At 50.3% G+C, this 18,279-nt stretch overlaps 1 protein-coding gene across 8 annotated transcripts in view; it reads left to right on the top strand.

The window, feature by feature from the left end:
* The first annotated feature begins 4,304 nt into the window (after positions 1–4,304).
* The window catches only part of SIL1 (SIL1 nucleotide exchange factor), a 99,340-nt gene continuing 85,365 nt past the window's right edge, over positions 4,305–18,279 (top strand). Inside the window, exons 1-3 of one of the 8 annotated variants that reach the window (XM_054217686.1) lie at positions 4,361–4,379; positions 5,724–5,797; positions 8,730–8,899. The gene's annotated coding sequence lies outside the window, so the exon portion shown is untranslated. The other 7 variants (XM_054217682.1, XM_054217681.1, XM_054217684.1 and 4 more) reach the window with 7 other exon arrangements.

Genomic DNA, 18,279 nt, shown 5'->3' with positions numbered 1-18,279 from the left:
GAGAGGAAAGACATTTCAGACAACAGTCCCCTTCCTGGTGACTGTCTGGTCGCAACTCCATCTATTTTGGTGCAAGCGTGCAGTGCAAAGCCTGGACCCGCTGCCTGGAAACTCGACCTAATGAGTCTCTTGCAGCCTGTGGAGTTTGCTTATTATCCGGGCAAAATATGCTTTTCGTCCCTCATCGTCCTCTGCCCCAGGGATGGGAGCAAACCCATGCTCACCTGGGGTGCCCTGGAAAAGGCTCCCCTGGCTGCCAAAGTGGCTTCTCCTCCCCTGGCATCCTCCTGGGGGAAAATGGTAATCAAACCCTCCTGGTAACAGCAACCTGGCGCAGGAGCCCCATGAACACGTTGCCACGGCTGAGCTGTTGGAGATGTGGAATGGCCCTGAGGAGGATCCCAAGGAGGGGAGGTGGGTCCAGCCGAGCACGTGGTGGTCCCGGGCACAAGAGAGGGAAAATCTGGATTTCTGATGGCCCAAGAATCACCTCGGAACCACCTCTGCAGCAATTGCACCATCTCACCTCCAGCTCCTGCCTGGGAAGCAGCAGATATTCCTTGAAATCAAATTGTTAGGGCCAGTCACAAAGGCAAGGAAGAGTTTTATCAACTTTATTGTGCCAGTGTAGTGTCAAGCTATTGATCTGGGCTTGTGCTGAGCAAGGGCAAGTTTTGGATCATCCTGCCTGAGGGGAACAAAGCTCTCCCTGCTCTTTCGCTGCTGCTTAGGGGTAGGACTGGTCCACCTCTTCTGGCCCCTTGCCTAGTTCACTGTTAAACTTGTGAAGCTGTCGACCAAGAAGCTGTCAGTGCTGTTTTGCAGGGAATAACCCATTTCTGCAGCCTCAGCTTTTCTGATGTCCTCTTTTGAACAGCTGAGGGCTATTGATAAGGGAAGACCGAGGTCCCCACGGCAGGTATTTGGGGATGCCAGTGGCTCTGGGCTTGCAGGCAGCCTGTGGGAGATGGGCAGCGGTGCCCGGTGGTCTCTGCCGGGGAGTGGGCAGGATCCAGCAGGATGCTCTGCCCAGGGAGATCATGCCCAAATCCCACCCTATGCTCAAAGCTGAGGCGCTTTGAGCAGAGCTTGCCCTTAAAAGAAGATATTTGTACTTAATGCAATTGATTCCTTGTGTTTAAACTCATCTGTTGATGCTGCTGTCCGGGGGCAGAGCGGCCGTTCGCTGCAGCACACGATGCCGCGGGGATCAGCGGCTCTGCGCTCATTAACGCTCTGGGCCACTAACGATGCCCAGAAGTGGCTGGAAACAAAGACAACTGAAGTCTGATGGATTAAGGCTGCCTCCCACCAATGCAGCCTGCGATCCATCAATTACCTATCTGCTTAGTCCTTTTCTCCATCCTTTTACAATCTAAATAGCACATTTTATAGTCACTACTAAGTGATGTGATCAACATCAATTACCTACTAAAAGAGAATCAAGTCTTGATTTAAAATTAAGTGCTGCATTTTGCCATGTTCTTTATATGTAGCCAACAGAATAATTGCAGTGACATAAAAACTAATTACACAACTCCACAATTAGGCCTCCCTCCTAGTGCTGTGATTGTCTTTAAGTACATTGATGAAAAATTACTCCCAGCCCTAAATTACTCTCTGCACCCATCTTCTCCGATACCTTTGGAAAAAAAAAAAAAAACAAAAAAACACCTCCACCCCACCAGATCAAACAGAAGAACTTGAAATGCAAAAGATAATGCATGCAGAGCATGTTTTCTGGTCTCTTTGATGTGCGAGCAGTTTCAGACAGCGGGATTAGGCTGGTATCGCCCGGGGATGCAGCAGTGCGATGGACCAAGCATCTCAGCAAGGATTCCAAAACGGCCTGGGGCCGTCACAGGACGGTGAGGCCGGGATGCTGGCACGCTGCCATTAGGCTGTGGCTGGGGAGAAGCTCCTCTTCCCTGTGCCCGGCTGCTGGCTCTGGGTTTGGCGCATGGAGGGGTTTTGTTGCTGCTCCTGCTGTGCCTGAAAGAGAGGGCTCACCGTGGCTCCGGAGAGATGGCTGATCATCTTTGTAGTGCTGTTCCACCTGCCAGAAACAAGGGGAAGAGCTGGATCCAGCTCGCCTGCTCCACTGGCGAAACCACGGCGGGGTTTGGGCAGAGGTGGATGGTTAAGCCCCATCCTGAGCTGGTGGCAACACTGCTCCAGGAGCTGAGAGGGCCCAGAGCCACAAAGGGAAGAGAAGGAAGAGGCTGGAGTACGGCAGCGCTTCCATAGGCCAGGAGTTACGTCTTGCTAGAAATCACACAGTTGCCTGAAAAATCATACCATTAAACCCCCAAAATCTGTGGAGGGCTCCTGATGGGCTTTGTGGGTTTTGCTTCTGGATTCCTATTTTGAGGTGCTTATATCCAACCTGGAAAGACTGAAAACATCTGTTACTGGAAATGAAAGCTAGGATTTGCTTACAATCAATCTCCTGCCTCCAGGATCTTGGTGGGTGCCAGCAGCAAAGCTGGCGCATGGGCGAGCGGAGCGGTGGGGACGCTGGCCCAGGGGACAGAGCAGGCATGCAGCTTCCCACCGAGTCCCCTCACACCATGCCATCCTGCCAGTTGTCACTTGCTGTCGCTGAGCATTACTTCCTGTCGCTAAGCATCCTTTGCTGGATAATTAAACATTGCAGGTTTAATTTTGGGGCTGGCAGGGTGTTTTTGGCCATTGCCTTGTGGAGCCCTTGCTGGGGATGAGGGTCGCACAGCTCGTGGCTGTGCTTTTTCTGTCATTTCTGCAATGCTATCACTCAGTGACCAGCCAGGAGAGGGGTGGGAAATGCTTTGGCACTCGATTTTAATCAGCATGGCGCTGTGAGGTAACGAGGCAGAAGGGACCCGCAGGCTCACGCCTGAAGCAGCCCGGTAGTCCCTGCGCCTTCCAGTCCGGCTTTGTCACCTCCTCTTCAGCACGGTCCAGGGGACGTTAGGTGCCAAGGCTGTGAATTAACACCCTTGTATTTACCTGAGACTTCACCACCTCCCTCAAAAGGTGTGAAAAATAAAGGGGGTGCTGAAGCAGCCGGCGGCAGGGAAGATGTGATGTGTAAGGCCAACTACATCTCATGAACTTTGCAAATGTCACCTCCTCCTCCTTCCCCACCACCCGCCTGGGGGGAAGCTCGGGATGCCCCAGCACACAGGTGGAGGCTGGAGCAGGGAAGGCCGACAGGACCAGGCACTGCCTCACTCATGTCCAGGGGCTCGAGCCTGTCCCCATGTCCCTCCTGGTGCCACCCCAGAGGCAGCCGGGACCGGTGGCTCTGCAGGGCCCAGTGCTCTGAGTCTGCACCCAGACAAGCTGCGGTGCAAGGCCACCGTGAAAGAAAGCAGATATTTGGGAAAGCTATTGACTGTTGGTTGGTCAGTGCATTGGTCAGTCAGCTAGTTCATTGTCAGTCTGTCAGTTGGTCACTCCATTGTCGGTCAGTCCATTGTTGGTCATAGAATCACAGAACCATAGAACCATAGAATGTGTTGGGTTGGAAGGGACCTCTAAAGGCCGTCTAGCCCAACCCCCCTGCAGTGAGCAGGGACATCTTCAACTAGATCAGGTTGCTCAGAGCCTCATCCAGCCTGGCCTTGGATGTCTCCAGGGATGGGGCCTCCACCACCTCTCTGGGCAACCTGGGCCAGTGTCTCACCACCCTCAGTGTAAAGAACTTCATCCTAATGTCTGATCTAACCCTGCCCTGCTCTAGTTTAAACCATTGCCCCTCGGCCTGTCGCTACATGCCCTTGCCAACAGCCCCTCCCCAGCTTTCCTGGAGCTCCTTCAGGGACTTCCAGTTCTTCAGGGACTGGAAGGGGCTCTAAGGTCTCCCTGGAGCCTTCTCTTCTCCAGGCTGCACCCCCCAGCTCTCTCAGCCTGTCCCCACAGCAGAGGGGCTCCAGCCCTCTGAGCATCTCCGGGGCCTCCTCTGGCCCCGCTCCAACAGGTCCATGTCCTTCTTGTGCTGAGGGCTCCAGAGCTGGACACAGCACTCCAGGTGGGGCCTCAGGAGAGGAGAGCAGAGAGGGAGAATCCCCTCTCTGGATCTGCTGGCCACGGTTCTTTTGATGCGGCCCGGGATGCGACTGGCCTTCTGGGCTGCAAGCACACATAATGGTGGTCGGTCAGTCCATCGTCGGTCAGTCCGTCCGTCTCTCAGAGTGACTAATTTCTTCAGGGCCTGGCACTGCCTCGGCGGGGCTGCTGTCGGCTCCCCGGAACAGGCCGTTTGCCCGCAGCGAGGAGGTCTCCCCGGGGCCCCGCTCCCTCCTGCCCGTCCCGGCACGGGGCCCGGCCCCGCCGGCTGCCGGGCGGTGCCTCACGGGGGGGGCGGGGCCCGAGCGGAGCGTGCGCAGTGCGGAGCGGTGAGTGAGGGCTGCGGCGGGGGGCGCCGCCATGACACCCCCGGCACGGGCGGTTGCTCGGGTCGGGGCCGCACACGGGCTCGGCCGCGCCGGGACGCCGGAGCGTGTCCTGCCGGCGCCCTCGTTCGAGGGGAGCCGGCGGTGAGGCCTTGCCGGGGCGGATGGGGGGGGGGGGGTGGGGGTGCTTCCCGCCGCCCTGCTTTCGCACTGAGGGGGCCCGGCTCAGGCTCTGAGGGCGCAGGGCCGCGGGAGCCGGTGCTGGGGTGGAGTGAGGGCGTTTGTGGAGAACCCGGGGGGTTCGGCCTGCCCCGGGCAGGGCTGGGAAGTCAGGGCAGTTGCCTGGGCTGTCGTGTTCCAGAAGTGACTGAAAATCAGGGCCCTGTGGTGGGCACTGACCCATAAAGTGTGGGGCAGGACACCTGGGCAGGGCAGGACCCCTTATACTGAAAGGTTTGAAATACAAATTCAACAAAATGAGAGCAGTTTGTGTTCGGCCTTGAGCATGAGGACAGGCTGGGTCACCTCAGGCCCCTTTGCACCTGGGCAGTTGTGGACTAAAAGTGTTCTGGTACCTTTGGCGTAGCTCTGGGACATTAAAATGGATTTTTCTTCAGGCTATGCACTCGGTAACATGAGGCCTGAATTTTAAAACGGTTTAATTATTTTGGTACAAGCTTGCATATGGCTCTCTTGCCAGAGAACTAGTGAAATTACATGTTGCACAAAGCCAGGGAGTGAAAACTGAGCAAATGGGATTTTGTGTATAAACACTATTTGGAATAGTGCCTTAAAATGTTTAACTTCAGTGGTTGACTAACACTCGCATTAGAAGTAATCTTTGACAAATAATCAACACTACCCGCCTCTCAAGATGGCCTAGGTTTACCCTAACAAGTTCTGTAGACACAATTTCTTAGGGGCGAGTTATTTATTTTAACAGTGTTTTGCTGATAGAACTAACCTAGTACAAATATGGCTGAGAGGCAGAAAGTGTGACTTCACTGATACTGTTTAATTTGCTTCCCGAAGCAGTATCATCTGCACAGGCATTTCTGTTGGTAGAGCTGTCTGCGCGAAGAGGCTGCTCCAGCCTACAGCCGTGGTAGGAAACCTTTTAAGTGCAGATAAGTCTCTGCTGTGTTAGAAGCCAGTGACACACCCTGTCATTTACCGCACGCGCTACCGCAGTGTTTCTGCCCTCTGTCATCCTTTAGAATTGATTTGTGCTCTGGGAGTAGCATTATTAAGGGATGGACTTCCTTTTTTTTTCTCTCTCCTCTCTTTTCTTTCCCTCAACCCTACCTTAAAATGACCAGCCTGGACCGTGTTGGTATTTTTCCGCAGCCTCCAAGGCATTTCTATGGTGGAAGCATCCAAAATACTGTCCCAGAAACTTTAATGAGAAGCGCAGCTAACAGGTGAGAGCAGTGTCTGCAAGTTCCTGGGGTCTGCCATCTGTGTGACCACTTATTTACTGCATTTGAAGGGATACAAATGTGTTCTTTTTAAAGAAAGAAGCTGAAAACAGGATATTCCTAACGAGTTGTAAGACTAGCCCTTAAATCCACTACACCGTCCCCTAAAGCAACACAAGAAGGTGCTACCACCACCTTCTCCTTTTTTACAGTTGAGAAATTGTTTAACCTGAATATAAAACACCTGAAAAACTCTCCAGCACCCCCAGACCCTCTCTCTGCTCTTACCTGGCAAGGAAATGGAAGGCTACTTAAATACAGGTGTTGTCAAACTGGGCAGGTGGGGTTAAAATCACAGTGGCTAAACCCTGAGAATTTGCAAGGCAGTGGATTATTGGGATAAATTTAGGGATAATTAGTCAGCCTTTCTACGTGCTAATCCTCTCTGCTACTGACTCCCTCTGTGGCTTTTACAACCCACCTCAGCTCTCTTACCACTCAGCTTTCCCCTCTGAGACATCGCGTTTAACTTGCACTCATGAAGTAGGTGAATCAGCTTTAATTAAGATTTGTCGAGCGCTTTGTTGATAAGTTCCCCATAAAGCTAGTTATTATTTTTTATTAACACGCAGATATTCTTAGCACCTGAAGTGAAAAATGACACAACACTGGGGATCTTCTGGGAAACAGCCCTGTGAAAGGAGACGGCGCGTGCTAACGAAGGCTTTGTCAAAGCTCTTCTGGCTGCGGTTCACGAGGCAGCTTGCTCCTAAAGCTCTGACTCAAAAAAAAAAAAAAAAAAAAAAAAAAAAAGAATCCTCTCGAGTGACTGGGAAATCTTAAATGTTCCTGGAAGTTAAGCCCTGCTTTTGCATAAAATTTGTAGATCTTGCCCCCTTGCTGGATTTCTCGCACAGCCTTCAGTCGAGGTTTAGTGCAGCTGTGTGTGTATGGCATCAGCTGCGTGGGCACAGCTGCTCTCACCCATTTGAAACACCTTGTTTCAATGATTTCAATTGCTTTCAGCAATCATTGCCTCAAATTATTCTGTCTGGGGTAGGGAGGGCTTGCCCACGTAGCTGAGTGGTGACCCTTATGGGCTACGGCCCATCGCAGGGGTCAGTGGGGCTGTTTGGGGGTAGGAGGGGAGCCTTGTCCAGCCCCACCGGCAGCCAAGGTCACCATCCCTCGCCCTGCAGCGCGTGGGAAGGCTGTCTTCACCACCAAAGTAGCTTTGTGGCAAGTTGAGCTGAAGAGCTTCGTTTATGAAAGGTAATGAAGACGTGAATTGAAACGGTTACGGCTGTGCTTGTTCTGCGTTGCTGTGTGGGTGCCCTTTCAGCAGGATGAGGAGCTCTATTGTATTTTGGGGAAGAGAAGGCTGTTAATTTAGCTCTAAGATAGCACTGCTGTAGCGGTGTAGGAGTGGCCAGATGGAGGATGCTAAATGAAATGCAGGGAAAAGCCTCCTTGTCTGTGCCCCTGTCCTGAGGCCAGGTGAGAGATACTCAGCTCCAGAGTGGACAGAGGTGGATGTTAGTGCAGAGCTGGACCAGGGGCAAGTTCCCTCTGGGACTTGATGAAATCCCGGTCTCAGCCTGATACCTCATCTAACTCACCTGTGCAATGACTGAAGCGGGCTGCTGTGTCTCTTGCCTTCAGAGAATGGGGAGACCTTCTTGTAAACAGCTGTTTAGTGCCGACCGAGAGCTGATAATGACCCTGGAGGGAAGCAGGGATGAAGAAACCCTTCAACAGCTGCTACAAGGCTGCACGTTTTACGCTGCTGACTGCTCTGCTTGTTGCCCAGACCCTCCGGTTCATCTGCGATTTTCTTAGGGGCGTCACTGAGCATGGCCTTCCAGCCCAGAATTAGGAATTTTATGTTCTTAAATCCCAGAAAGATGTTTAGCTCTTTGTTGCTGGAGCTGTGATGTCACAATGCTGACACACGTCGCATTTTTCATCCAGTCCCTGGCTTTCTTTGGTGTTACCTGTGTCCAGAGAGCTTTCCCTCGTGCTGTATTTGTGTGCTTGATCTTTGTTTTTTGCTGTTTCCAAGTGCGGTTCTTTGCATTGCTTTCCTTGCTTTTTGTTTTATTGATTCGTGGGTTTTTTTGGAACTTGTCTTCATTTTATCAATTCTGATCACGACCTCCAGAGTGTTTCTAGCTCTTAACTGTTGGGCATCCTTTCAGGTTTTATAAAAGTACTTTCTCTTTCATCGTTTGAGCCATTAATGAAAAGGATGAATAGAAGCAGACCTGGACTGAGCTCCAGGGGCCTATATGTGAGGTTTTCTCCTGTTGTGACAGGGAATCGTTGATAGCTACCCCTAAAGTGTGCATGGGGGGGAGTCGCTTTGGTTTTTTCTTTTTCTTGGTTAGTGATGAGTGCTGTGCCTTGTTAAGGTGAGCTCGCCTGGTCCGAGTTCCTCTGGTTTGCCTGAGAGTGTCAGATGGATGGAGTAAAAAGCCTTGCTTTAACGCTGTTGTGCTGCTCGGAGGTGTATCACACAGATCTCTGTAGAGGGGGATTTGTGCCCCATTTCTGAAGACTCGGGTGATTTCCAAAAGCTTTCATGAACCTCATTTAACTGGAGCTTCTCGCTGGTGCTCGCTAGGATTAGCATTGCTCAGAGGCAGTCCTCTGGTCGCTCAGCCCTGCTTTGCACCAAGAGCTCCCCAGGTGTCTTTGCTTTGGTCACAGAGGGGTATGGATGGGGGGAATTTGTGCCTGTAGTGTCCTGTTCCCCTTTGTTTCTCTGTCGCTCTGCCCTCAGTGAGAGTTAGGCTTGTCTGTATGTGACTAAGGTAGGAAAAATATATATTTCTGCTCAAGCAATTTGAAGTTCCTCGTGTGATTGCTCTGTTCTGGGAAAAAAAAATTACTTGCTCTGGAAAAATTAATTACACTCATTTTTATCCCCAAATAGTGTGTCGTTGTGGGAGCAGTTGCAGGATACCTCGTTCCACCAGAGCTCCGCCAGTCACCTTCTCAGCGCGAACTAAGCTTAAGGAAGAGGAGTTGCTTGAACTGAAATACATTTAACTGGAGAAAACGTCACTGTCCAAGCAGGAGCAGCTCTGACTGCCTCCGAGTTCTGTAAGTACTGAGCTGCTGTGTTCAGTTTTTTGAATTTTAAGAGGTTGATCCTTTTCCGAAGTGCACTTCTGGCCACTATGCCACCTTTCTTTGCACATCGGTATAACTGTGGGGTGAAATTTGGGCCCCGCTGAATTCAAGGGCAACACAGGTTTCCTCTGTGGTTTTTATCTCTTCCACCTCTCAAGGCTGGTAACTTGAGGTACCCGGCCACAGCTGTTTGCTCAGGCTGTGCTTCAAGGACACTATCAATGGAATAGAGAAGCTGTGCCCTGTTTGTTCTCCTTTGTTGGTCCACGGCTGATAGTGGTTGCCCTGACCAAATTTCAGTTCCAGGCAAGAAAATTCAGCCTCCTTAAAGCATTCCTATGGTTTCTGTTGGATTCTTCCTTACTTCTCTCTGAGGGGCTGTGTGCTGTAGTTAAATATTGGTAGAAAGGTTGTGTTCCCTTCTGGATTACGGCTGAATCTTGGTGGTGGATAAATCCTGAGTCCAGTTTGCAAAGCCCTTCGGGCTTCATGGGATGCAAGAAGCTGTATTTTATTCCAGATGTGCGTTTGCTGATAATTCTATAGGATTTTCAGTGAGCAGGTTGTAAGAGTCCTGATTATACTGGTGCTCTGCACAGTCAGAATCTTTGCCCAAATAATTCAAAAGCCTGCAGCAGGGAGAGGTAAAGGAAGGTGGAAGGATGATTTAGAAACCGCTGGGTCACTGGAATAGGTGGGAAGAAGATGCATATGTTGATCTGAAGGAGATACCGCGCCAGGTATGTGTCTTTAAGCATCTGAAGAAAAGTTGGGATTTTTTTAACAGCTACCTACTTTAAGCCCAAATAGTTTCTTTAATGAGAATTTTTAAAGGTTTAACTGTTAATTTTAGAATTTTTATTTCAAGCATGCTTCCATAAAATTAACTTTTTCAACGCAGAACACTTTAATGTCTTCCGTGTTGGTGCTCATTTGCAAGAAATCTATGCGCAATTATTTCTTATGTACCAGTTAAATCTATCAGCCAACAGATGTCAAGTGTAGCAAAAATGCTATAATAATATTATGGTCTAATAATAGTTATAATGATTCTAATTACCTGGCGCGGCTTTTGAGAGAGACAGACTTGGAAATTAGTGCAAAGGAGATGTTTAACCTTGAACTGCAGAAGCAGGGCACTTTCAGAGGTGTCTGGGCTGTGCCCCCTCCTCTTTATTGGACATCCCATTCCCTTTATTTCCTTCAGCAAACTGGGAGTAGCAGTCTGGTCTGTTTTAAATGTTCAAACCTCATTCTTGGTATGTTCAGAGGTGGAGAAGAGTGCTGGCGAGATGTCGATGAGCACGTTTCTTGAAATACCTGTGAATGTAGCCCGGTCATTTTTAACCTTGCACTGCAGTCTAGCCGCCCTGGTTTTGGCGTGCTCCTGCTGCCTGATTACAGTGCGCACAGATTGCTCTCACCTCGGAAAGGCTGCGGGAGGCTCAGCAATCTTCATCTTTTACCAAGCCGGTTGTGCTGCTTTTAAGTGGAAAAGCCTCCCTAAGACAGCCTGGAAAGCACAAAGCCAGCCTGAATGTGCCCTGAGTGCTGCCGGGCAGCTTTCACGCTGTCCGCTGATGGGAGAGCAGGTGTGGAGGTGTGCGGGTGAGTGGGCGTGAATTGTTGATCCCGATGGAGGTTTTGACGTGGGATGCTTTGGCGTGGGAGGTGAGGAGGGCATGTCAGCAGTTAGGAGTCGGCCCCTTGCTGGTGCAGGGCTGCTGCGCTTGCTTTGCCTTCGGTAGCTTGGACCCGCACAGCCTTGTCGGAGTCTTCTTCCCTAGTGCAGAAAGGATGCTCTGTGTGCCAGCTCTGTTATGTCACTCCAAATGCCCCTCTGCCGCAGTATTTTTCCTTAGGAAGGATCCTGGCCTGCATTTTCTACATTCTGGTGGCTTTTGCGCAACCTTACTATTTGCTGTGTAGTGTCTTGGGGTCCCAGTGCTCATTATTTGTAGGACCGATAAGGCGATGCATAACGCGATGCCCCTTGCCGCAGGTATTTGTTTTGATTTTTGTGACGTGCAGTTGGTGAGAAGTCCCTGATACACAGGGAAGAACCCTTTCTGCAGAGGAAACCCTGCATAGGCTGGAAGTTGACAGCTTTCAATGATTATATGCCAGGCTGAACGTTTTTTCCTCTAAATAATAGATTCACATGCTGATGAGAACTCAGCAGGACCTACGGGAATTCTGCTGTCAGTTGCTGGTCCCTGGCTTGGGCAGCAGCTGTGAATCTTTTTCCATCTTCCTGTAAGATGGATCTGGAGGTGCCCTTGCAAGGTTTTCTTCTTCATTTCCAGCCTGCTTGTAGGCCAGTGCGCTCCGCTTCTCGCAAAAGCCCTGCCTTCCAGCGCTGCTCATGCAGCCCACCTTTCTCCAGGGCTCACACCGATGAGAACTCTGCCATCTTCAGCCTTCTTTTTTGGGGGGGAGGTTTGCCTTCTTGCTGGAGTTGGTACCTCCATTGGTGCATCACCATGGAGATGGGACCGTAAAAGCTGCAGGGCACAGCCTTTTCCAGGCTCACATGAAGAAGGATGCGGTAATGGGCTACACTTGTTTAGGGAAAATGATTTCTTGGAGTAAATAATTTGTCAAAGAACACTTGGCATCACCCCAGATGCTATTGAGGAAAAGACAAATCTTGGATCTCTTCAAGCCTGAGCTGTAAGGCTCATGTAACATTCACTTGCTTTTTAACATGCTGCTTTGCTTTGTTCAACGTCAGGCATGGCTGCTACGACTGACGCTGACTCACTAACCTGCTTGTGCTTTTACTTACCCTGAGAAACCCAAAGCTTCCTTTGTTTTTCTCCTCCCTGTCAATATTAGCACTATGTTTCTCCTCCTGCCACAAGAGCACCTTTCTGCATCCCTTCTCTCAGCTCGTTGAGAGTCCAGATTTTCTGGGTCGGTTGCAAGGGTATGCTTCTTATGACTGGTGCGGCTCTGGCCAGGTTTCCAAAGCACGGAAAGAGTGCTCAAGTGCATTGAGCTTTCCTGCACGCGGAGGAGTGCAGGCACCTCGCCGGTGTGGCAGACTGTGTCAGTGCACCCCAGACCCCGAATGAGCTCATGCTGACATCCTTGGAGGTTTGGGGACGCTGCCCCTTCTGCTCACCTGGCACTGGCGCACTCTTTCTTCGTCTAGTTTCTGGTACGTGGAGAACCGTCTCGACAAGGTCTAGAAGAGCCCTCTGGCACCTCTCTGCCTCATTGCCTCCATGTCTCATTTCAGATTTCATCTGTAAACATCTCTTTGCCCTTGCTAAACGCTGTGTCTCTTAATTTCTCTCTGCAAGAGTATTATTTAATTTGTAAATGTTTTAGGACGTTATTTGAAAAATATGATATGAAGCTGTATTTCATTTACTGTAATGATCCACTAATGCGGGCATATTTCAAAGGCAGGCTATGCAGTACTGTGGCGTTTAATTAAATTTTGTTTTTCATGTAAGCATCAATAGACAGACAATAACAAATGGTGGACAATATGCATACAGAACAAAGCCACTCCATTTTCTTTTCCAAGACTGTGGAATTGAAAAAGTATAGCCTTGAAAATGTACTCGGCCTGCTCACGGCTGCTGCTTTAGTGCAGTTACTCACTTTAGGGCGAGTTTTTTCTTCTTACACCGACTTACTTAATTTTCCTGATCTCTTCCTGCCCACAAAATAAACTGTTACGCTACGGAGAATTTCCGGCAGGAGCCTTGGGTGATCGAAGTTCTGCTGCAAGCTCTGGACTTAGTTTTGAATATTGCGTTGTGGCTTATTGCATTTTGGCTTGTAGAGATGGGTCCTCATTGGGGTTACAAAACCGAAGGCTGGCTATGAGGTTCTCGTTCCTTCGGTGGGAAATGCCTGTTTGCGGTGGCTGGTTGTGACGTGTGCCAGCCCCGGTGCAGGGAGGTTGCAGGGAGGTAAAAATGTTGTTGCATCTGGCATTGTTGTACCCAAATCAAGAATAAGCAAGTGGCTCTTGAGTGCGTTTCGTTCCTTTTCTTCCAGCAAGCGTGGGGTAATCAAGTACAAAATGTATGCGGAGAAGCTTGGAAAGTCTGTTCAACAGCAGCGGGAAGCTGTTGGAAATCGTAATGGCACTCATAAGTGTGGCACTTCTACAAGTTTTCTAGGGGTAAAGAAATTCATCGGTGATGATGTAAATGGCCTCCTTTGTATGGGTTTGTGCCGAGCATGGCTGGAAGAGCAGAGTGAGATTGGTGGCTGGAGCATCAGTGAGTTCTGGCTGGTTTCTGGTGGCTAGCGTGGGTTTTGTTCTCTCTTGGTGTTTGGGAAATTTTCCGTTGTTTAGAAACGTAACCAGAATTTGATAAGGAAATCAGTGCGGGTACCCTGGACTCCCGCAGCACTACAGCCCTTTGATTTCTTTCTGAAATCTCTCCAAGGCAGAGAGCTGAAAAAAAGGTAAATTTTTCAGGAGGACCCCCCGCCCTCCATTCGGAGAGTTCAAGCCGTGTCCTGGGTTGATGCCTAAAGCTTTGCCTGCTTAACCTGACTGCAAATGGATCCCAGGCGGGGGCAGCGGGGTGCCTGGGGGCGAGGGCTGGCTGGGCATGGTGCTGGCTGTGCTCACCGCCAGCTGATCTGGCGTGGGTCACTGTCCAAAGAGCTGTTGGGTGGAAATTGGAGTGTGTAAAGCCTGGGAGAGGCTGTGGGAACCTGGCTCTTGACTTGCCTCTCTGCAGCTGTAAGTGCCTGAAAAGCATCGCTGTAAATGACAGACTTGTGTCTGCTAACCTCCTCCTCCATGAGATCTCGGTTTAACACTTCCTGCGTTGCAGTAACAGCCTGTGTTTTGCTCCGTGCTGGAAAGCAGCGCCACGAATACTTTACAGCTCTCCTGGTGCATGTACTGGCTGATAGTGTTTTCTGCTCGGGATGAGATGCTCGTAGGAAACAACAATTCTGTCCAAGTAAGGCTGGCAAGACGGTGTCCTGTGCTTGATGCCAGTCCCTGTGGCTGGAGAGGAGTCCTGATACAGATAAAATGGTGTCTAAATATAACTGGTCATGAAGCATCAGATGCTCTTTAAATAAATTCTGGAAAAAAAATCCCACGCAGCTGAGGTTTGTGCTGGTACTACCAATACCAAGGGGAATGCCCTGTGCCTGCTGCCTTGTTCTTCCCTTGTTCCTTGCTTTCAGCTGCCAGGTTTTCCCTTTTCTCACTTCTTTTTGTTGATGTGTAGTGTCACTCAAGGCTCTGTTGCTGGGTTTTGGGGCAGGCAGCTGCTTTTTGGTGACTTGAGGCAACATCTGCTTCTCTTGGCCTTCCTTTGGATCTCCTGCCTTTCTCCCATTTGCTCTGGCTTTCCGATAAGCTAACCTCCTCTGTGGGCGAGTCAAGCTTCCCATCCAGGAATCTCAGGCCTCTTGCAAACAAATTTTTCAGGGGCCATTATTCATCTTCTGTGGAAGGAGCGGTTTTCCTGGCTGTGGTGGTGCTCAGGTGGCTGACCCCAGGTGAAGCACGCTGGCATCTGGAACATCTGGAGCCAGCGGCTGAGCCCGGGGCTGAGGGATTTGCCCTCTCTGCAGACCAGTAAGCGCTTGAGCCTGGTGTTTGCAGGAGCAGGTGAGTGATATGCGTTCCCCACAGTACAGACTGGCATGATTAAATCTTGTAGATGTGCCCAGAGCAGGTTTAGGGGCTTGTTTTCCTGCCCAGTGGGAAACAGAGAGAGAATGATGTGCCCCGCTGCAGAGCCAGCACTGAGGAGTCCAGGCCTGAATGGTTCTTGCAGGACCATACAGCAAACGGGGGACCCAGGAGGGGCCTAAACACAACGTCTGGGATGACGTGAGCCCAGGGCATGGGCTGTGACAGTGCTCGGGAATGAACCAAAAAAAAGGCTCTAGGACTATTCGAAAGAAAAAGAAAAGTAATCTGTAGCTCAGCTTTTGGGTAATTTGCTTCTAGTGAGAGAGCATGTGGCTGGCTGGGAGAGGAGGAGCACTTGCTCAGACGGATGATAATCCATCGCAGCACGTTACCACGCCAAGGCTCTTTGACAAACATTAGCCTTCTTAATGCCTCCCTAGGATGAGCGAGACACTGCGCCGCTAGATGAGGAACGTGAAGTTTCTGGACTACGAGGAGCTTCAGCCCAGAGCGATAATTTAAACACCAAATTCTTTTTAATAATGGATATTGTTGATGGCTGCCGTGTATGGGTGTGCTGCACAGGAACAGATTGCGTTGTACTGATGTGTTTTAAAAATGAAAAGTGTGCTGGTCTTTGTAAGCGCTTAGGTCTGACACCAGCCAGCTAGGTTTCTTGGATTTCTCCTTTGGAGTTTGGCAGCCGTCTGCTTCAGGGAGTACAGTGGTCTCAAAAGAGTTTATTTGATCTGACACATGACAAATTGTTTCTGCTGGCGGGTACTTCAGGCGCAGTCTGTTAGCTGGCAGCCGTGGCTTTGCGGGCACCGGGGAAGTTAGGGAAGGCAAGCCTGCCCTCCTCCTCCTCTTAGAAAGTGTCAACGGAGGGAGCGTGCCTTTAGCCCACCTCCCATTCCAGCCTCCTTTTTGCCAGTTGTTAAATTGTGCTATTTGCATAGATTATTAATGTTGCTTATGTGCTGGGGGTCCCTGCAGATGCTCGTTGTGTCTCTCGTTGTGCTTTGGTGTGCGGGGCAGAAGAGGAGAGCTTGCTTTTCTGGAACCGGACCCAGTTGCCATTAAAGATGCTTTGTTAAGTTGCCTTTTTTTTAGGGCACCCTTTTAACTCTGTAATGAGGAGTGGAATATTACATTCCTCAGCAGAATAAAAAGTACACGTCCCCTGTGAGATACTGTAAATACATTTTATCTATTCTATTACCTGCATTTTCGAGAATATGTCCCCTAAGCATTTTAATCTTGTTTTCCAGAGTTGTCTCAGGGTGAGGAATCGTTCTTATTTGCAACTTTGGGAATAATTACTGTGTTCATTAATTTCTTCTCTTTCCTGCTGTCCATCTATTATTGCTTCCGAGAGGAAAAAAAACCTCTCTGTAAATCTCCACCGAAACAGAACTGACTGCTTGATTAGAAGGAGAGTTATGTGCGCTAGAAATATGTTTGTGAGAGAGCATCTCATAGCTGTGCATTTGGACGGACCCACCGACGTGTGCTGGTTCCTCCAGCGCCGTTCGAAAGCACTTAGCCGCATAGAGCCCGCCAGATGCCCGGGCTGGCTTGGCGCTCCTTACCCTATGATTAAAGAAGAAAGCACCACAGGCAGCACGTTTCTGGGCAGTCGTGGCACACCTGGAGCACCGTGATGAGGCAGGAGGCTGAAGGTCAGGTCCGCTCAGCCACCCGAGCGATGCGTTGCCTCCTGAAGTGCTTTGCCTGCAGTGCCTGGTTGCTGTTATGAAATAGAAATTAGACAGGACAATAAGGAAAGCCGTTCATCAGCTAGTCCTCCTTTGTCCAGCAACTAAAAGCCAGTTCAGAGATTTTTTTGTGGAAGCGCTGTTTGCTTTGGTCCTTTTTTTTTTTTTGCTCTTTCTTTAAGTACAGAGTGAAAAGAGCTGGAGACTGGCGGCCGCTGTAATTATTATTTCTTCCTGAGTAACAGAATTAATGTGCTATTTAATGCATAAATGACAGGGTCCTTGCCTCGGAAAAAATACGTGGCTTGACCCTGATGCTGCAAACCCTTCTACATGTGAGTAACCGTCCCTGCCTGGTTTTGGGTGCACTGAGATTTCTCAATCCCTGGATTGGGGTCGGTGCCAAAACTTGTCTCGATGTGTGATGTCTGCGGTCACTGGAAGTCGCTGTGCAGGCTGTCATTGGAACAGCCTTGGTACGCGTGGCACCTTTATTTAAATGGCAGCTGCTGTAGAAGCTTTGCAGAATAGTGTGGCCATCATGTGCTAAAATCTGCTTGCAGCAGGGGACAGCTGAAGTCTGTGGTCCTTATTGGAGAAGCCCCCTCCTTGGAAATGGGGCCTGGCAGTCCTGTGACGGACTTGCCACCTCCCTGCCTCGTGTGGCAAGATGAGGCTGTAGCACCACCAGGATGGAGAGGAAGCTGAAAATCACTCCTTTGGCGGCTGCTTCTCGCTGCTTGGGTGCGTTGTGTGGTGTTTGCAGAGGCAGCAGATGCAGTGACAGCCAGGATTGCCAAAGAAAGGACCATTCAGGGACTGGTGCTGCTCAGCTACTGAGATATGCCAGTCCATGAAATGGCTTTTTATAGGTATCCTCTAAGAAAAGGATGTTCCTTTTAAGTGGCTGGGTCTCCTGCCCTTGGTCCAAGCTCAAGATGAGAAACAGTGCATCTTTTCTTTTGGACTGAAGGGTGCTGAGGTTACGAACACAGTCGTTGTCCCTGGGAAGAGAAAATCACAAAGGAAAACCACTCACTTCTGGTCGCACCTCTGTTTTCCTCCTTCCTCAGTCTAGGTTTTGGGCCGCTGTGGCTGAGGGGCAGCGGGACGAGCTAAGGTACTGCTTCTGCTTGAACCCCACGGCTCTGAAGAGCAGTGAGCACCGCGACGGGGCTCAGGAGGGACCTGTGGGCTGGGAGCAGTCCTACCGCTTGGAAGGTTTACTACTTCTCTGAGTCTCTCTCCGTGACCCTTCATTGTGCACACCTATAAGGCCCAGACTTGCAGTTCAAAGGTGCGTAGTGAAGCGGTTGCACGAGCCTTCCCTGCGGAGAGGAGCCACGTGGACCTTGCAGCCCTTGGGTGTGGTGACCAATGCAACTGATAACACGCCCAGGGTCCTGTAGTGGCTAAGGCATTTACAGAAATGCTGTTTCATAACCTCTGCTGGGATTCGTGAGACGTACAGAGGCAGGTTCCCTGATTTGTCACAGTGTCATAAGGATTTAAGGTTGAGGAGCTCTTTGAAGCACCAATATAGCCTGTTCTGCCATGACAAGGTGGAGATGAGCGCCAGCATGACTTTTCTTCCCCAAGGAAAACGCTCTTTTGCACAGATCACAAGCTGTGGTTCTGCTGCTGTTTGAAGAGACCAGACGAATCGCAGAGACGGACGCTCTGTGCAACATCAAAGTCTGCCCGTCTGAAGCTGAGATGCTCAGGAACTCCAGCTCAGCATCCTTCATGTCTAGGCAGCAAAAGGAAAGAAGGTCTCTGAACCGGGAGTCACTTGGGGGATCAAAGTTCTGCTTAGCGGAGGCTGATGAGGCAAAAGACAGGACGACAGCAGGCAGGTCACAGCCTGTGCGGGTGATCTGGGCCATTTAATAACGGCAGTTGGGCCTCCAGAGGGGTCTGTGAAACCTTCTCCTCTGCTGAAGGACTCAGGCCTGCTTCAACCCCTGAGGAAGTGGACGTGCAATGTCCAGCGCCTGCGC

Source organism: Rissa tridactyla, chromosome 11, assembly GCF_028500815.1.
Source record: "Rissa tridactyla isolate bRisTri1 chromosome 11, bRisTri1.patW.cur.20221130, whole genome shotgun sequence".
Lineage (NCBI taxonomy): Eukaryota > Metazoa > Chordata > Aves > Charadriiformes > Laridae > Rissa > Rissa tridactyla.
Note: the sequence above shows the minus strand (reverse complement) of the source record. Positions and strands in the feature narration are given on the sequence as shown.